Raw genomic sequence first — 15,774 nt, 5'->3', positions numbered from 1 at the left:
AAGGGAAGGGAAGGGAAGGGAAGGGAAGGGAAGGGAAGGGAAGGGAAGGGAAGGGAAGGGAAGGGAAGGGAAACCCCCCAAAACCCAAGCACCTCACTCACTCCCAGATGTTTCACCAATAAAAGTCAACCACATCAACTTAAAATACTTGAAAAAAAATTGTAAAAATAGCCCATTTCCCCCCTCCTCTTAAAGGAGACTTTTGATCATTTGATTTTAGTTTTAGTTTTAACATCCAAGTCACTCAGCTAGTCAGCCCAGTCAAGCCAGCAATGTGCAAAAGTCTGATTTTGAAGAAAAAAATTTTCGTTATCACAGTTCTTAATTGCAGACATTCAGGTCTGTCCTCCTGTAAAGTCTTCTTTTCCTTCTATACATAAGGATCATCCTCAAACACTGAAATGGATGAAATAAATTGAGATGAGATAGGAAGTGACATTACATAAGAGAGTAAAGGAGGTTTATTATTTAGTAGTAGAAGCAGGCATCATTCATGTTGCCCGTATCTTGGGGGATGTATAGTCCATCCCTGAAATAAAACAGCCATTTTGAGTATGTACACCAGCATATGCTATAATCTTTTCAGTATTCTGCACAAAAGAAGTGTTGCACAAACCACTACATTTTCCTATTTCATACAACAAATAAAAGGCATACTAAGTGCTGAGTGAAAAATCATGCTCTATGTAAAGAAATGCCCAGACTTATGGAGTAATATATTCTTGTAATCAGCATAACAAAGGCAGCATGAGAGAAAGTAACTCAACTTCTAATCACGTTTTAGCTAACAGGTTGGTAGACACAACCATATGGAACAAGTAACGCCTCTTGTACTGAATGGATGGAATGCACTCCAGCTGTGCCTTTGCTGTTCTTAAATTATTAAGATTATGGGCACACTATCTACTTGAGAACAATGTAAGAAAGCTAGAACACTGCAACTTCCAAAGCTCAAATACCATCAAACACAAGGTCTCTAGATATTGCTCTAAATGTCCTACTCTAAAATTAAGGAAAAAAAATCACTAAACTTCAGTTGTAGTTCTAACAACACTATATTTTAAAAATATAATTGAAGGTAAAAAACTGAGTATCAAAAAATAATCAGTGACAAAAATGAAACCCTGCATCACAGGACTTTTGGCAATTCCTCCATGCAACCTCTTCCTCCTCCAGTCTTCTTTCCATATATTTAATGACCTGTTAGTAGAAATTTTTGTAGAATTGGTTGTCAAAAAGAAATAGTGAGGATAATCATGTTTTCACAGAAGCATTGTTAATAATGCATGAGGAAATGAAAAATATTTAGTTGCAATTTTCTAAGCTTTTTAGCAAAATATTCAATAATCTCTTGCTTCATATATAATATCTGGGTAAAAATAAGATCTCCACCCCAAATTCCTTCTACCTAATCAGACCAATGACCAATTCCTAATATCCGGCAAGAAAGTAATTTTTTTTTTTAACTATTCCATATATTCTACCCCTTTTCTCTTTTGAAAATGAACTATTTTTTCTTACCTTTAACAACTTAATCTATGACAGGAAACAATCCCTTGGGGAACACTCCTTATGATTCCTCTCACATTTGCAGGTCCCGGTCCTCATGGTGGACTTTAACCATGCCAGTACATGTTTGAGGAATAATACAGCATGGAACAAGCAATCCAGATGTTTTCTGGAGTGCATTGACAACAACTTCATGACACAAATTATCAAGCAGCTGTTGAGGGGGAGGCTTTCTGCTGGACCTTGTACTTACAAACAAGGAAGAACTGATCAGGGATATAAAAGCTAGAGGCAATCTTAGCTGCAGTGACCATGAGATGGTGGAATTCAGCATCCTGAAAGGAGGCGGGGGGTGGGGGGAAGCAAAAAGCAGGATCATAACCCCAGACTTCATTAGATGAGATTCAAACCTGTTCAGGGATCTGCTTGGAAGAATCCCATGGCAGGTGGTTGTGGAGAGAAGGGTCCACGAAAGCTAGATGACTCTCAAGAATGCCCTCCTCCAAGCTTAACAATGGTTCATTCCAAAAAGCAGCAAAGCAAGCAAACATGGCAGAAGGCCTGAATGGATGAACAAGGAGGAGCTGGCAAAACTCAGACACAAAAATAAAGCATACAGGAGATGGAAGCAGGGACAGGTAACCCAAGAGGAATATAGAGACATCATCTGAACATGCAGGGATGGGGTTAGGAAAGCCGAAGCCCTGCTGGAGTTGAACGTGACAAGGGATTTGAAGGGCATCAGGTAGATCAGCAGCAAAAGGAAAACTAGGGAATGTGTGGGCCTACTGCTGAATAGGAACTTGGTCACAAGGGACAAATAAAAGGCCAATATCCTCAATGCCTTCTTCACCTCAGCCTTTACTAGTGACACCAACCTTCAGCAATCCCAAGTCCATGATATCAGTGTGAAAGTCCAGGGCACAGCAGACTGATCCAGGCAGAGCAGGATCAAGTTTGGGAATATTTAAACAAACTGGACGTACACAAGTATATGGGCCCTAAGGAGATGGACTCACAAGTGCTGAGGAAGCTGGCTAACCTCATTGCAAGACCACTCATAATAATCTTTGGAAGTGCATGGAAATCACAGCAGGGTCCTAAGGACGTGAGGAAACCAAATGTCACTCCTGTCTTGAAGGAGAGCAAGAAGGAGGATCCATGGAACTACATGCTGGTCAGCCTCACATCAACCACCAAAAAGAATTACCCTATGTACCACACTACAGGCTGAGACACAAGCATCTGGAAAGAAGCTTTGCAGAAAAGGTCACAGGCATTGTAGTGGACACCAAGCTGAACATGAGCCAGCAATGTGTCCTCACAGCAGAAAAAAAAAGCCAAGATCATTAGGAAGAGTACCACCAGGAAGTCAAAAGCGGTGATTATTCTCCTTTAGATAGCACTAATGAGATGCTTCTGGGGTACCGTATGCAGTTCTGGGCTCCCCAGTACAAGAGAGACATGGACTTTATTAGGGCACATCCAGCAGAGGGCCTGAAAGATGATTAAGGGTTTGAACCACATGACATATGAGCAGATGCTGACAGAGATGGGATTGTTTAGCCTTGAAAAGAGAAGGCTCATGGGATTTTCTTTACTTCTAGACATTTCTGATGGGAAGGACTACAGAAGATGCATCCTGACTCTTCTCAATGGATACAAATACAAGAAATCTCATTTGAAAATAAAAAACAACTTCTTTTACCATGAGGACAACCAAAGACTGGAACAGGTTGTCCAGAGCAGTTGTGGAGTCTCCATCTTTGCACATATTCAAAACCCAACCAATGTCCTGAGGAACCTGCTGTAGCTGGCCCTGCTTTGAGCTGAAGGCTTGGACTAGATGATCTCCAAAGTTGCCTTCTGACCTCAACCATTCTGTGATTCTGTAATTTGATTTATGGGAAACCAGAAATGTTTTTGCTCAAGCTTTTTGTATTTAACAGGTATTTATATATCACCAGTGTTAATTACATAGAAATCAGCAATAAGACCTTACATAGCTTGTTAGTGTAGGTCTTCCCAAATCACTGTATTAACCTTATTTTTAAAAATATTTTGGTACATGCATTATTTTTCTAGGGTTTTTTTTTAAGGCTCTGAAAGCATCACGTGAACAAAACACTGTACTTGATAGCACGATCTTCATGAAATAACCACACAAAAATATTTCTTTAAAATCAAAAAAATATATATACACACATTGACACGCATCTTGAATTTACTAGAGCATGAGTTTTGAACACAGAGTATTTCCACATTCATTCATGTTTGCACCAGAAGAGTACAAGAACTGGAAAGAAATTCTTTGTAGGGAAAAATTTTGGTAAATGTTGAGAACCAAAGGCTTACAAGACAGATGAACTAATGGAGGTGTATACAAGAAAAATTACAAGATAAAATTTGAATTTCTATACACAGGATGTCAACTAAGCCTTATAAATTATGCATCAAGTTTTACCTTACACAACTTTGGAACACTGAAGAAACAATGCATCACAGGGAAATGACTTTAAAAAAGCTCTATCATACTGAGCCAAATGGCTCATTTCTTTCAGACAATGAAAGGTGGTTTCTGCATCAGTTTTTCTGGTGTCTAAGAAAACTGTTTTTAAATTTTTGTTGGACTTTCTGAAGAAGATCAACAAAAGTAGAAATGAGTAAATCTGAGTTAAAAGTAACAAAACATGTTATAATTTGCACTCCTGCTGTTGCAAAATAGATAAACTTCAGAGACAGTAAGTGATTATTACCCTGAGCGTTTTACATACCTGGCAGCAGTATCTTTTAACACCATATCTAAGCACTGGCTCAGAGTATTGCTTCATGACTGCCTCCTATCCCCTTCAACTGCCATCTTCTCACTCCTTCCTTGAACTAGTACTAACGTAGACAGATCAGAAAATTAATAAAGATTAAAACTAACATAGCAAAAGAATGATGCAGGCTGCTGCTTGTGCATCCATGCAAAGTGGTGAGAATGTGTGGCTAGGGAAAGGGGCTTAGCAAAGCTACCTTCTTCAGTTTCTGAAGTGATTCTCCCAATCAATCACCCTTACTATGCTTCAATTTATATTGTAGAGCAGTATTTAATTCAAACAATAATCAATCTAGTTGTGCCAGAACAAAGATGACTGATAAAAAATCACTTCATGTTGATCTAGAAAGGGTAAAATGCTCATATTATTGCATATCATTTGCATTTTCAGCTAAGGCAAATTCTAGTCACTCAGTAGTAACCGGAGTATTTTATTTTTTTAAATCACTTGCCCATGTAAACAGTTTTGGAGTTGTCAAAGGAATTTTTGAGACTGCAAACTTAAATCAAGGTGTACAATCTCTCCTAAAATATACTATAAAACATTCAAAGAGCCAAGAACCTCTGGTTTGAATGTCTTACAGAAAAAAGAAAAAACAGACTTTTTTTTATTTAAAAAAGAAAAAAAGCCTTTCTAAAAGATCTCCCATAATTTCCACTGGCAATGATTGTGAAAGCTGAGCTGCATCTCCCCCCCAAATGGCAAACTTACACTTACTGTTTTGCATGTAACTATTTAGCAATATTGCCTTCCCAAGGTCAGCTTAATCCTATTGATTAAGGTTTACATCATTAACAGTCTTTTATTCTCATTTAGAGCATTTTGCCACATACTTTTTTCATACTGTTAGTTCACAGAGCAAAATATCTCCCTTTTTGTTTCTGCATGTTTCTGAATTCTGCCCTGTCCCAAGGCATCACCAACAGCATCACCTTGATTCTCACAAGTTAAATGAAGGTAATTAACTCAGTTCAAGATCAGGATTCTTTGTCCACAAGAACCACAGGCAGGACTAAGCTTTCCTTTGGAAAGTGAATCTAATTTGCCCTTTTTCTATACTGCTGACATATGCATTAAAGCAAGACAACCAGAATAGTCCTACGTTCAACATTACCCAGGAATTTTAAAAATCACCTCTTCAAATTTACAGAAAGAGTGAGTCAGAAAAGAAAAAGGGAAGAGATCTTTCAAAAACAGCTGTAGCATGTAAAAGAAATTAGCATGACTAACTGCAGGGAAAATATCGACAATAGGCTTGGAAGAAATCTGGCTTGGGTCACTGAAAAGAAAACAGAGGCAGATGCTAGGCTGCCTTGCCCAGGTCACTGCAGGGAGAACAACAGCTGGTTATGTGAGTCTTGCCTGGGACACAGAGTAGGTGCCTGATTCTACCCAGCAATTCTTTAATAAATGCTTGATGGTTTTAGTTGGGAGGAAAGCTGAAAACCAGATGGATTTTTTTTGCTGGGTGGAGCTATGACAAATTAAGCCATTAACTTAGTAACAATACTTGGGTTTATTCTTTTTGTATGTGTAGTTCTACAACCAAGAGTGCAAATGTTGGGTGGCTACACAGATCTACATCTGAAATAGAAATAAGAGTTTCTGAAGTGCTCTACCAAGTTATCAATATTTTAACAGCTCTTAAAAGCTGTTTTATAGTAGTGCAGATACTTTTAAGGTCTACATTCACTCCATATTAACTGTAGTATATCTTAACGCATTTTATTTTTACAGTCATATGGGGGGCAGAAGAGAGAGTGTCCTCTGATCATCGTATCCATGATCACTTTTAGCTGAGAGTTAAAGAACTCCTTTTTATAACCCACCAAGCAATGTTAGAATCAACTCAGAGAGCTGTTGTTCATCCATCCAAGGCTTTTATTAAAACTTCTACCCTTGTAATTTCTAGATTATGTTACAGAAAACTGAACTCACATTACGGATCCTGGTAAGCAGAAGAGAGTTTTTAAAGTGAATTTTTCCATGATTGCCCAGCTCCCCATTTCATGACTCATGCATTCCTTCCAATCATATTATTCATCACTCCTTTTCATGAAGGCAAGAAATTATAAATGATTACCATCTTGATTTGTCTGAGCACAGAAAAAAATATCTTTAGAATCAATGGACAACTCTACTCAATAGATCAGCTACTTATTCAAAATGTTTCACTGAAAATGCAGAATGTGCCTTCAGATGTGCCCATAGTTTTACTGTTTTAAGAATGTACCGCATGCACATGCGTACAAATAAAGGCTCTCTCTAAGAAAGAGTCTTAAGAGTAGTACTGTAGATTTTAGGTGCTTAAAGAGAAACAAAAGATATTTTTCTCAGATTGTTACCAAAATGTATTTTTTTACTCCCAAGTTACTTTTACATTCACTGCCAGGTAGTGTAGGTTTTTATCAAGAACAAAGAGGCACAGCAAAGCAAATAGTACTCTTTATAAATTGTGAATGAGAAGGTTATGAAAATTATCTTCTGAACCAATTAGAAAAGAGATAGTTTAGACATACCATGGCGAGGAGTTGCATAGTACAGAAACAAAACCAATTCTGTACAGAAATAGAAAAAAGTAAATTTATCTAGTCTAATAATTACAACAATTTCATTTGTTGGCTGCAAATTAGGAGAAATTTCAAAGAAAAGCTTATACATCAAGTTTCTAGCCTATTCATACATACCAACTATATCAATAGATACTATAATTCCAAAGGAATTACTTCTAGTTTACCTGAATCCACAAATCATATGAAATTCACGTTAAAGTTTATTGTACAAGAGTTAAATTTTGCAATATTAATCTAAAAAGCTCCCAACTTTATGAAATGTTTGAATTGATATAAATATGATAAAATGGGACAATCCCAGATGCCTAGAGTCTTTGAAAACTCTGGTCAACTGAAATGTGTCAGATACACACACACGAGGAACAATATGAACAAACACCCAAAAAGGGAGAATAACAAAGCTCTTTGCATTGATATTTTTGCTGTTTTCACAACCACTGTAAGGGATGTTTTTAATGTTTGTTGATCCTCTCAACAGAGTAAGGAACATAAAATCCAGCTATAACCCTATGTCAAATGCAAGAGCCTGGGATAAAGGAAATAGTCTAAAACTAGTGTTTACTAAATATAATGCTGTAAGAGAATATATTCATCAACTTCAGTGCCACTATCAGCTTGTCCTAAGTTATGCTTAAACATTTACGAGGTCAGAATTTCAGCTGAAAGGAAAAACATGTTTCAGTAGAGACAAGCCACCACACCAGGCACAGCATTCTTCACTGTACTACTTACATCTTCACCATATTGCTGACAAGACGTTAGAGGCTCTTTCTGGTAGGCATCTTAACATATATGGTAAGCTACTACATCTACATGCAGCAGGATAGAATATGCTGGTGGTATTCCACAAGCGTGCTAACTTCATACAAATAAGGGGATGTTATACCAGCAAAATCGATTATTAGCTTCTTTCAGCAATGGAGACAGAATGAAGAAGTGGGAGATGCATGAACAAAACGAAGCTATTCTGACTACCACTTTTCTAGGAAGTTGCATCTGAGAAAGAAGTGTGCTGCTAGTATAAGCTGTCAAAGCACTCCTGATGTAGACTTGACTGAACTCATTAAAACATATTTCAATGAGAAAGAGAATCATTAAAAACTTTCTGGATTTGAGGTAGGTAAACTCAATGAACTGACTTTCTGAACTTGCTGGTCATCTTTTCAGTGCTACTTTTTCCCTGTAGCTAACATGCATTCAAAAAACCCACAAAAGATTGCTTAAAGTTTATATTATATTCACAACCATTACTGAAACATAACTACTTAATGTAGCTCTCATCAGGATTTTTTTTTTTTTTTTTTTTTACTACCTGCAAAACAGGAGGCAATTTCTCTCCAGAAAAGCTCATCATGATATGTGGACAGTTTATGTCAGGTAACTATGAAAATCATATAGAAGAAACAAGAAGGGAAGATACTGTAAAACCCAATAAAATTAGATTGCAGTTTACACTATGAACATCTGAGAACCCATGTTTTTCATAAAAATATAAATCAATGAAAATAATGCAAATAGAACAGAAAAGCTACATGTGTGTAGGTAATAATAAAGCTGCTTACTGTTAAAAGGCTTTCATAGAACAGGCTGCTGGGGGGTTCAATATTCAAGTTAAAATTCACAACTTACTATATGAATGTCTAACCATACGGCCGTAGTATCTTCTAATGGTTTTTTCAGATACAAAGTAACATCTATCATACAGTGAAAGATATGTATATAAATATACATGTTGTAAGGAGGAGGATATTTTCATAATATAATAGGATGATTCAACTCTGCTATAGCTTTCAGATGTCCAACACAAAGGACCCTGTGCTTCTCAAAACCACAGTGTTGCTACCAATGTTATACCCGTAAGTTCCTATCATCATACTATTGCTTCCCATGGTTACACTATTTCCTCTCAAATTCACATCTTTCTACAGCTCCTGTCTCCCTATGGTATCGGATCCAGAACAACTGCTTACTCCTTTTTGACCATGCTACAGAGTGCAATCATGGACCTGGTGTGGTAACATTTTGCTGGCTGTACCCTCTTCCTCTTGCAGACATCCTCTTTCTAGGTATGTTGCAAAGATTTTTCTGTGAAATACACAGAATTTCTACTAGCTTGAGGGGTTTTGTTTCGTTTAGCTGAGGTCTTACTACAATCCATATTTTATGTGAATCTATATTTTGAATAATGTTTGCATCATTTCTTTTTAAAACATCATGCTTTCATCACTGTCAACTCTGATCAATCCTACATCCTTTAACACAGACTTCGAAAATGCATTGCAAAGCAGCTTCCCTACAAAGCGAAACAGAACTTGAATATTCATTTTACAAAGCCAATGTATGTGTTTGGTTACAAATACTGGAGTATTTCTCTAGTATTTCCTTCAAAGGACTTTTTTTAATACTTGTAAAGTTGGATTGGAGAGAGTGCTGATCCCTATTCTGTGAAGCAAGCTAGCGTCATTAGGATGACAAAATCAAGTCTTATTGTGGCAAGAAGAAACATCATTTAGTGTCAACAACACATTGCTATTGATTTGAACTCCTCCTTGCCTCACGGGTGAAATAACAAGCTCCTACACACAGACTCTCTAAGCATACCAATAGAGGAGAGAGGCAAGAAAAATACTAAAAATGGCTGTATTAAAGATACAGCAGGAAATATATGACTCATGAGATGTAAATTCTTTTATCTGTATGGAATAAATTGAAGAAGAGCTTAATATGGCTTCTGCAATTTCTATGGAGTTAGATTAGAACAGAAATACACCTACCAATAATACACCAGATTTAGGCTTCCCAGCCAGCATCTCCTAACTGCTCAGCAACCTCTGTGAAACAAGCCAGCTTCATTTTCATTATCTAATACGTGACTATTCCTGTTTTTAAGATGACACCTTATTTTAGCATCCTGGTTGGCCGTTGCAGTGTAAGATGAGGAACTGATTGAGCATACAGCGTAAATTATCCTTTCACATTACTGGCAGCATCTCTGTAAAACAGAGCTAAGAAACAGTCTGTCAACACGGATAGGTTCATTCTTTTTCTATTTCTGAACAACAGAGTGCAATTTTCAGAAAAAAATCCATAACTTTCTTCTTAAAAGATAAAAAAAAGAATAAAACCATAGTTAGTCATGCAACATCAATATAAATACCACTTTGCACATTAATAGTTCTTTTTCTAGAACTTAAAGCTATGCCTTTAAGCAAATTTGTGAACCAAAAAGATGTAGGGAGATGAAATACTACTTATGTTGTCTAATTGCACCCAAAATTTAAGCTAATTTCAAACACTTTTGCAGCATCGAAGTTAGCATGCTAGAATTCCACAGTCCGTCCCTGAAAACATGAACAAAGTAATACACAAGGCATAAAAAAATTATTTCAAGATAACTTCTTTTTTAAGAATACTGAAGTGTAGGGAACAAAGCTATTTTCATACCAGATTCAGAAAATGGATGAGGTGTGAAAGAAATCTCTTGTTTCATGTGACCTTTGGCTGTACTTTCACTTGTCATCATTATGAAGTAGCTACGTTCAGTGCCAACACATAAGCTGCATTATATTACCCTATAACAGTAGTAGCATGTCTTTCAGGAAGTGTTTCATACTCTGAGAAAGTGGTGGCAGAGTGCATTGACAGCACTTACCTTTGTAACTGCTTATAATAGGTCTTGTTCAACAATAAGACCTCATTTATACAAGGAAGTAAGAGTGATTGTACTAAATTTCATAGACCATGTCACATAAACTAGTATATGTTGAGGAACTCCCTTGGAGTTCTCAGCTTCAGTGAAAACATTCAAATAAGGAGAAATGTAAATTTCAGATTGGAACTCTGCCCCAAATAATAATATTCAGAGCTTTGTTACTGTGCGCAGACCAAAAATACTGCATCATTACAATCTGCAACATACTTGACTTTTCTTAACGTATGTAGTTAAGAAAATACTTCTGGAGAGCAAATGAATTTGAAATTCAAGTAAGATTAATAGAACAAATACGACAAATTTATGTTTTATACAATGGTAGCAAGCTGCAGAATAAAAATCACTAGCTATCACTATCTAAAGCTGTTCATCTAACACCGTAGAGAGAAAAACCATTGATACATACTGTACACACATTTTTATCCATGTATATAAATCAAAGGAAACAGCTTCCTTTAAGGCAAGCATATGAAGATACTAAAGCAAGATACAAATTAAATATTCATACATTCAATATTTCAAAATAAGGAATTTGGATATACACATGCATAATTTAAGTTCTATAGTGAAACCTGTCTACAGAGGCCATTTCTACTGTATTTCAACAGCATTGAAACTTGAAATGTACAATGCAGCCTTTTCCATGCTGTGTTAAAACTTTAAAGTATATAGTAATTCATTTCAAGCACTAAACATAGAATAAAGGCCACATAAAGTTATGCACACGGCACTTTTGCAGAGGAACTGCTGCTCTGCCCTATTCGTTACAGCTCTGAAACAGGGCTGTCAGTCACAGCGCTCTCCTGCAAGGTGGCTTCAGACTGCCCATGAGTGGCTCGCTGGGAATTGAGGTCAAATTGGCAACCTCAAGGTAAGAGGCTCATCAGTCCTGAAAAAAACCTTCACCCAGAATTGATTCCAGGTCAAATTCTGATCCCAGGCACCTGTTTTAAACTCCATAGAGCTGGTGCTCATACATGAAGCCTAAAATTGGCCCCTCACACTGTTTTGATACATGCACTCAAGCCTCTTTGGAGAAAGAGATGAGATTTCAGACTTTTTTAATTGGCAAGAGAAAGCAACAAAAACCAGGCTTCACAATATGTTGTGCACAAGAAATGACTTTTTGTGAACACAAAACCTGAGAGTACTTTAGATACAGTAACACAGAGATGCTAAATCTTCAGAGCTTGTAAAATCCTATGCACGCAAAAACACTGTGGAGGGGAAAAAACCCTACTACCCACCTTCCCCCTCAACACGTATGTTCTTGTGTCTGAAGATACCACCATTCCTCCCCAGGTATTTAACTCTCCCTATGAGTGACTACTGTGAATATATTCTTATTAGAACTTAAATGTATTAGTTCAAATATCAAGAGTCTCATTTAAAAAACATCTATTTTATTTGGACAAAAATATCTCAAGTTAACTTTAAGAATAATTAAAGAGTACTTAATAAGGGAAAAATAGAACTAGTCTGTTTCAACATGTTTTAAAGTAAACATTTATCTTTGCTCCTTAAAGGTCACTCATTTGATCTTGACATATCTATGAAATAATAGAAGCAAAAGCTAAATAAGTAGAAAGTGATATTAAGCAATACAGAGCTAAACAAAATTAGTATCTACATGGTAAATTACTTCATTGAAAACATCTATGGATTCTGCAAAGAATATACTTTTGCCTTAGAGCTAGTACTTTAATTTTCAAGAACCAAGAAAAAAAAATCAAAACTAGTCAGTAACAATGCAGCGTCGAAAAGCAATAAACTCAAAATTAAGTTATAAATAATTTAAAGCATGTCATGAAGATGTATTAATAATTCATCAGATAAATAATTTACTAAATAATCAAATAAATAAATAATGAAATACATAAATAAATCAGCAAATAAATAATTCTGCAAAATAACCTAAACAATAAGTCACGAAAACAAATGACAAACCTACAAAACTACAATGATTTTCTAAATTCTGATAGTTTTAAATAAACAAATGTATATAAACTAGATCAATCTTTGGTGGATAGAGAAATATTTTTCACTGCTATTGGTAAATTCCTGATTACACTGCACAAGGATACAATTTTAGATTTTACAAGAGTGCAGTTTTTCCCTTGTAAATTATTAACATGATTGCTACAATACATCCTGCTCTGTATTTTACACGTAATCCCTTTATGTTGCTCATTCCTCCCCCCAACCCCAAAATGAAAATCTCTTTACAACATTCTTAATTCACATATTTAATTTTGTTCCTGGGTGCAGTACTTACAATACTGCAATAGCCTTCTTGGTGGTTCTCTTACTGTCTTCTGCAAACCTTCAGAAGTTTTGCTGCAGGGGGAAAACAAGTAGAATAACCTTAATTATTACAGATGGTATCTCATTCATTAGCGGATGACAACATTTTATTTGAAAGCACAAGAAAAGCTGTTTTATAATTCTACAAAGCAACTTAATGTGAAACAACCATTACAGTTTGCAGACTACCGAAAGTTTTTAGAAGTCTTTGGTGGAACGAGTTCAAGCAGACTGAGGCCTGTTTCTTGTATTTAAGCTGACACACAATCTGTGCAAACTGGCACTAATTCAGATGTAAAGACAAACCACGAGAAGGACAAAATACTTGGCTGACATCTAATGTTATCCTTGATTTTGGAAGTTCATAGTCCTTGAAAGAATACAGTGAGATCATTTAATATCCACTATCTAAGTACATTCACAATTTAATTAGAAGACTGTACTCCAAAGCCAACACTGGCACAATAAAGGTCAAAATCCACTCATCTCCTGAATCAGTTTTCATTCTCCATTTATTTTAATGAATAATATTGACAGTCACCATAGTTTTCTTCAAAGTGGCATTCTGTAAATAGAGCAGTTAAAGAAATGTGCCAGAAGCGTAATCACGTTACTAATTTTTGTCCATCCTGTCAAAAAGGTGTATTTGCTTTCTTCTATAACACAGGTTACAGGAAAGAGCGAGACATGGGTTTATATTTCTTGATCTCCATGCAAGCCTGTAGAACTGAACGAATACATCAAATCTGAGGTTATATATTGTATATATGTATGGTTTTTTGCTACTTGGTTCAAAGGAAAACAGTATGCAGTGTTATTTCTGCTGGTAAGATCTCAAACAGTTGACGGTGTTACTGTATTTCAGCATTTAAAAGTATAAAGGATAATTTACTCTTAAAACTACCTGGGCACGTTATATTTAACAAGTCTCAAACTCTCTTTAGGGATTATAATAAGGAAACGCTTTGCTTAATCATAAATTTTATATTTATCTTGGCTAAACACCCTCCTTTGGATAGACTGCCATGTTTTGTCAAGAAAAATCAACACAGTGGAAATGAAGTACTTGTTCTGTTGTGTGGTCATTCAAAAGAGTATGTCGAAGTAATGTAAATGTGCACCAGCGCTGCTGATAATTTCATGCTCTCATACACTCATTTCAATTTGCTTTAAAAAGGACTATTCCTCCTGGCTAAATATAGTCATCATGAAAAAGCATACCTCCCCTTTGAGCTAATAACACTGCAAGCCCCAAAACCCAAGAGTACAAAAAACTTCTATATTTTAAGGAATCTGAAGCACTTTTTTTCTCAATGTATGTTTCTGAAGTGGGACAAATGAGACTGGCTTTTTTGCTAAGGTATTTTTTCTCTTTTAGTGCCCAGATTTCTGTTTGAGAACCAAAATTCATTCCCACACCGCATCTGCAAATCCCATCCACCACTAAAACAAATCATACATATCCCAAATCCTTCTTTTTTTCAAGTAATGGATCCTTGTAAAGGCAGTATATACCTTCACACATTAAAAGACTTTGAGGATTATTGGGACATAAAATGGCTCAGGAATGATCCTGAGATTCTGGAATAAGACCTTCTCTAGGAAGATCACCATCATTCATCTGTAGCTTGGCAGGCTCTGGTAGCGAAGTGATTTTTCACCAATGGGTTGCAGTAGAGCCAAAAATGTAATTAGTCACCGTTGTCTTAAAAACATTAATTTTTTTCTTCTCTTTAAAATTTGTTTAGTTTTTAATTACTTTCATATTTAATTTGGACTTCTAATCTATGGTTACAGAACTGACCTCACACAACTATTTCTGTCTAAGTTAAGAGGGTCATCACTCCCTGCTCAAATAAGACATGTAAATAATTTAAAGAAAGGACACCCAACAGCCAACGACCTGGGATACAACCACCTTTCTCTCTCACAATCAAATGCAAACTCCATCCTATACAAGAGGTAAATGACAGAACCCAACTTTGATTCCATTCCTCTGTTCTGCTAGCTGGTCCTTTTCCCCCCAGCCCTCAAACATAGCATAGGTGCCTTTACTCAACCGATCATGCAAAAGACTGGTCAACGGAAGACTAAAGCAAAAGGCACTGCCATTCAGGTGTACTTCACTGAGCAAGAATACCAGAAATGCAGCAACCGTGCATTCTGTACTCTGCCCAGACTGAGAAGCTTAATGCTACAATAAGGACCCCACCTTGCTGGTACTCAAGTTATTTTGGGTGATAATGCAAGGAACTGAATTGTACCACATACCCAAGAACAAATTTCAGATATTGACAATGGCAAAATTGTAAGTAGGGCTCACAGTAAAAAGCACCAAGCAACAAGATCTTCTATTCTCCACCTTTTGATACTGTCATCATCAGAAAGTTTCCTAGTCTGCAGGTACAAATCCAAGTAAAAGAAGCCACATACTACTGATGCTTCCCTTTGGGAACTCATGAACATTAGAAAGAGATTACCATATAATTTCAAAATTTAGGACAAGAAAATTTTATTTTTTTATGTTCAGAGGTAAACACAGGAGAAAAGAGAAAGGCTGGACAGACATGCTTAACCAAATTATAGGTAATGCAAGGTACTGACCACTATATTCTGACTAACATTTCAAGGATTCATTGAATTGTTATGAGTTACAGAGAATATTTTGCATTATCAATGAAAGAAAAAAAAAACCCTCACAAAAATCTGCAATGGATTATTATACTCAGGAACTTAAACAATATGTAAATCCTTTCCAGGCCAGAAGTCTCATTCCTCTGCCACACTTCCCTCCATTTATTACAACTGATCTATTAAATTAAAAATTATCTGTTTGGTCCACTTCACACAGAAA

At 36.2% G+C, this 15,774-nt stretch overlaps 1 protein-coding gene across 6 annotated transcripts in view; it reads right to left on the bottom strand.

The window, feature by feature from the left end:
- Positions 1-15,774, bottom strand: part of TBC1D5 (TBC1 domain family member 5) — a 322,168-nt gene that overhangs the window by 282,913 nt on the left and 23,481 nt on the right. For all 6 annotated transcript variants that reach the window (XM_054815649.1, XM_054815645.1, XM_054815643.1 and 3 more), the window contains exon 2: positions 12,892-12,953. The gene's annotated coding sequence lies outside the window, so the exon portion shown is untranslated. The remainder of the gene's footprint in view (positions 1-12,891; positions 12,954-15,774) is intronic.

Source organism: Grus americana, chromosome 2, assembly GCF_028858705.1.
Source record: "Grus americana isolate bGruAme1 chromosome 2, bGruAme1.mat, whole genome shotgun sequence".
Classification (NCBI taxonomy): domain Eukaryota; kingdom Metazoa; phylum Chordata; class Aves; order Gruiformes; family Gruidae; genus Grus; species Grus americana.
The sequence above is the reverse complement of the archived record's forward strand: the minus strand, read 5'-3'. Positions and strand labels throughout refer to the sequence as shown.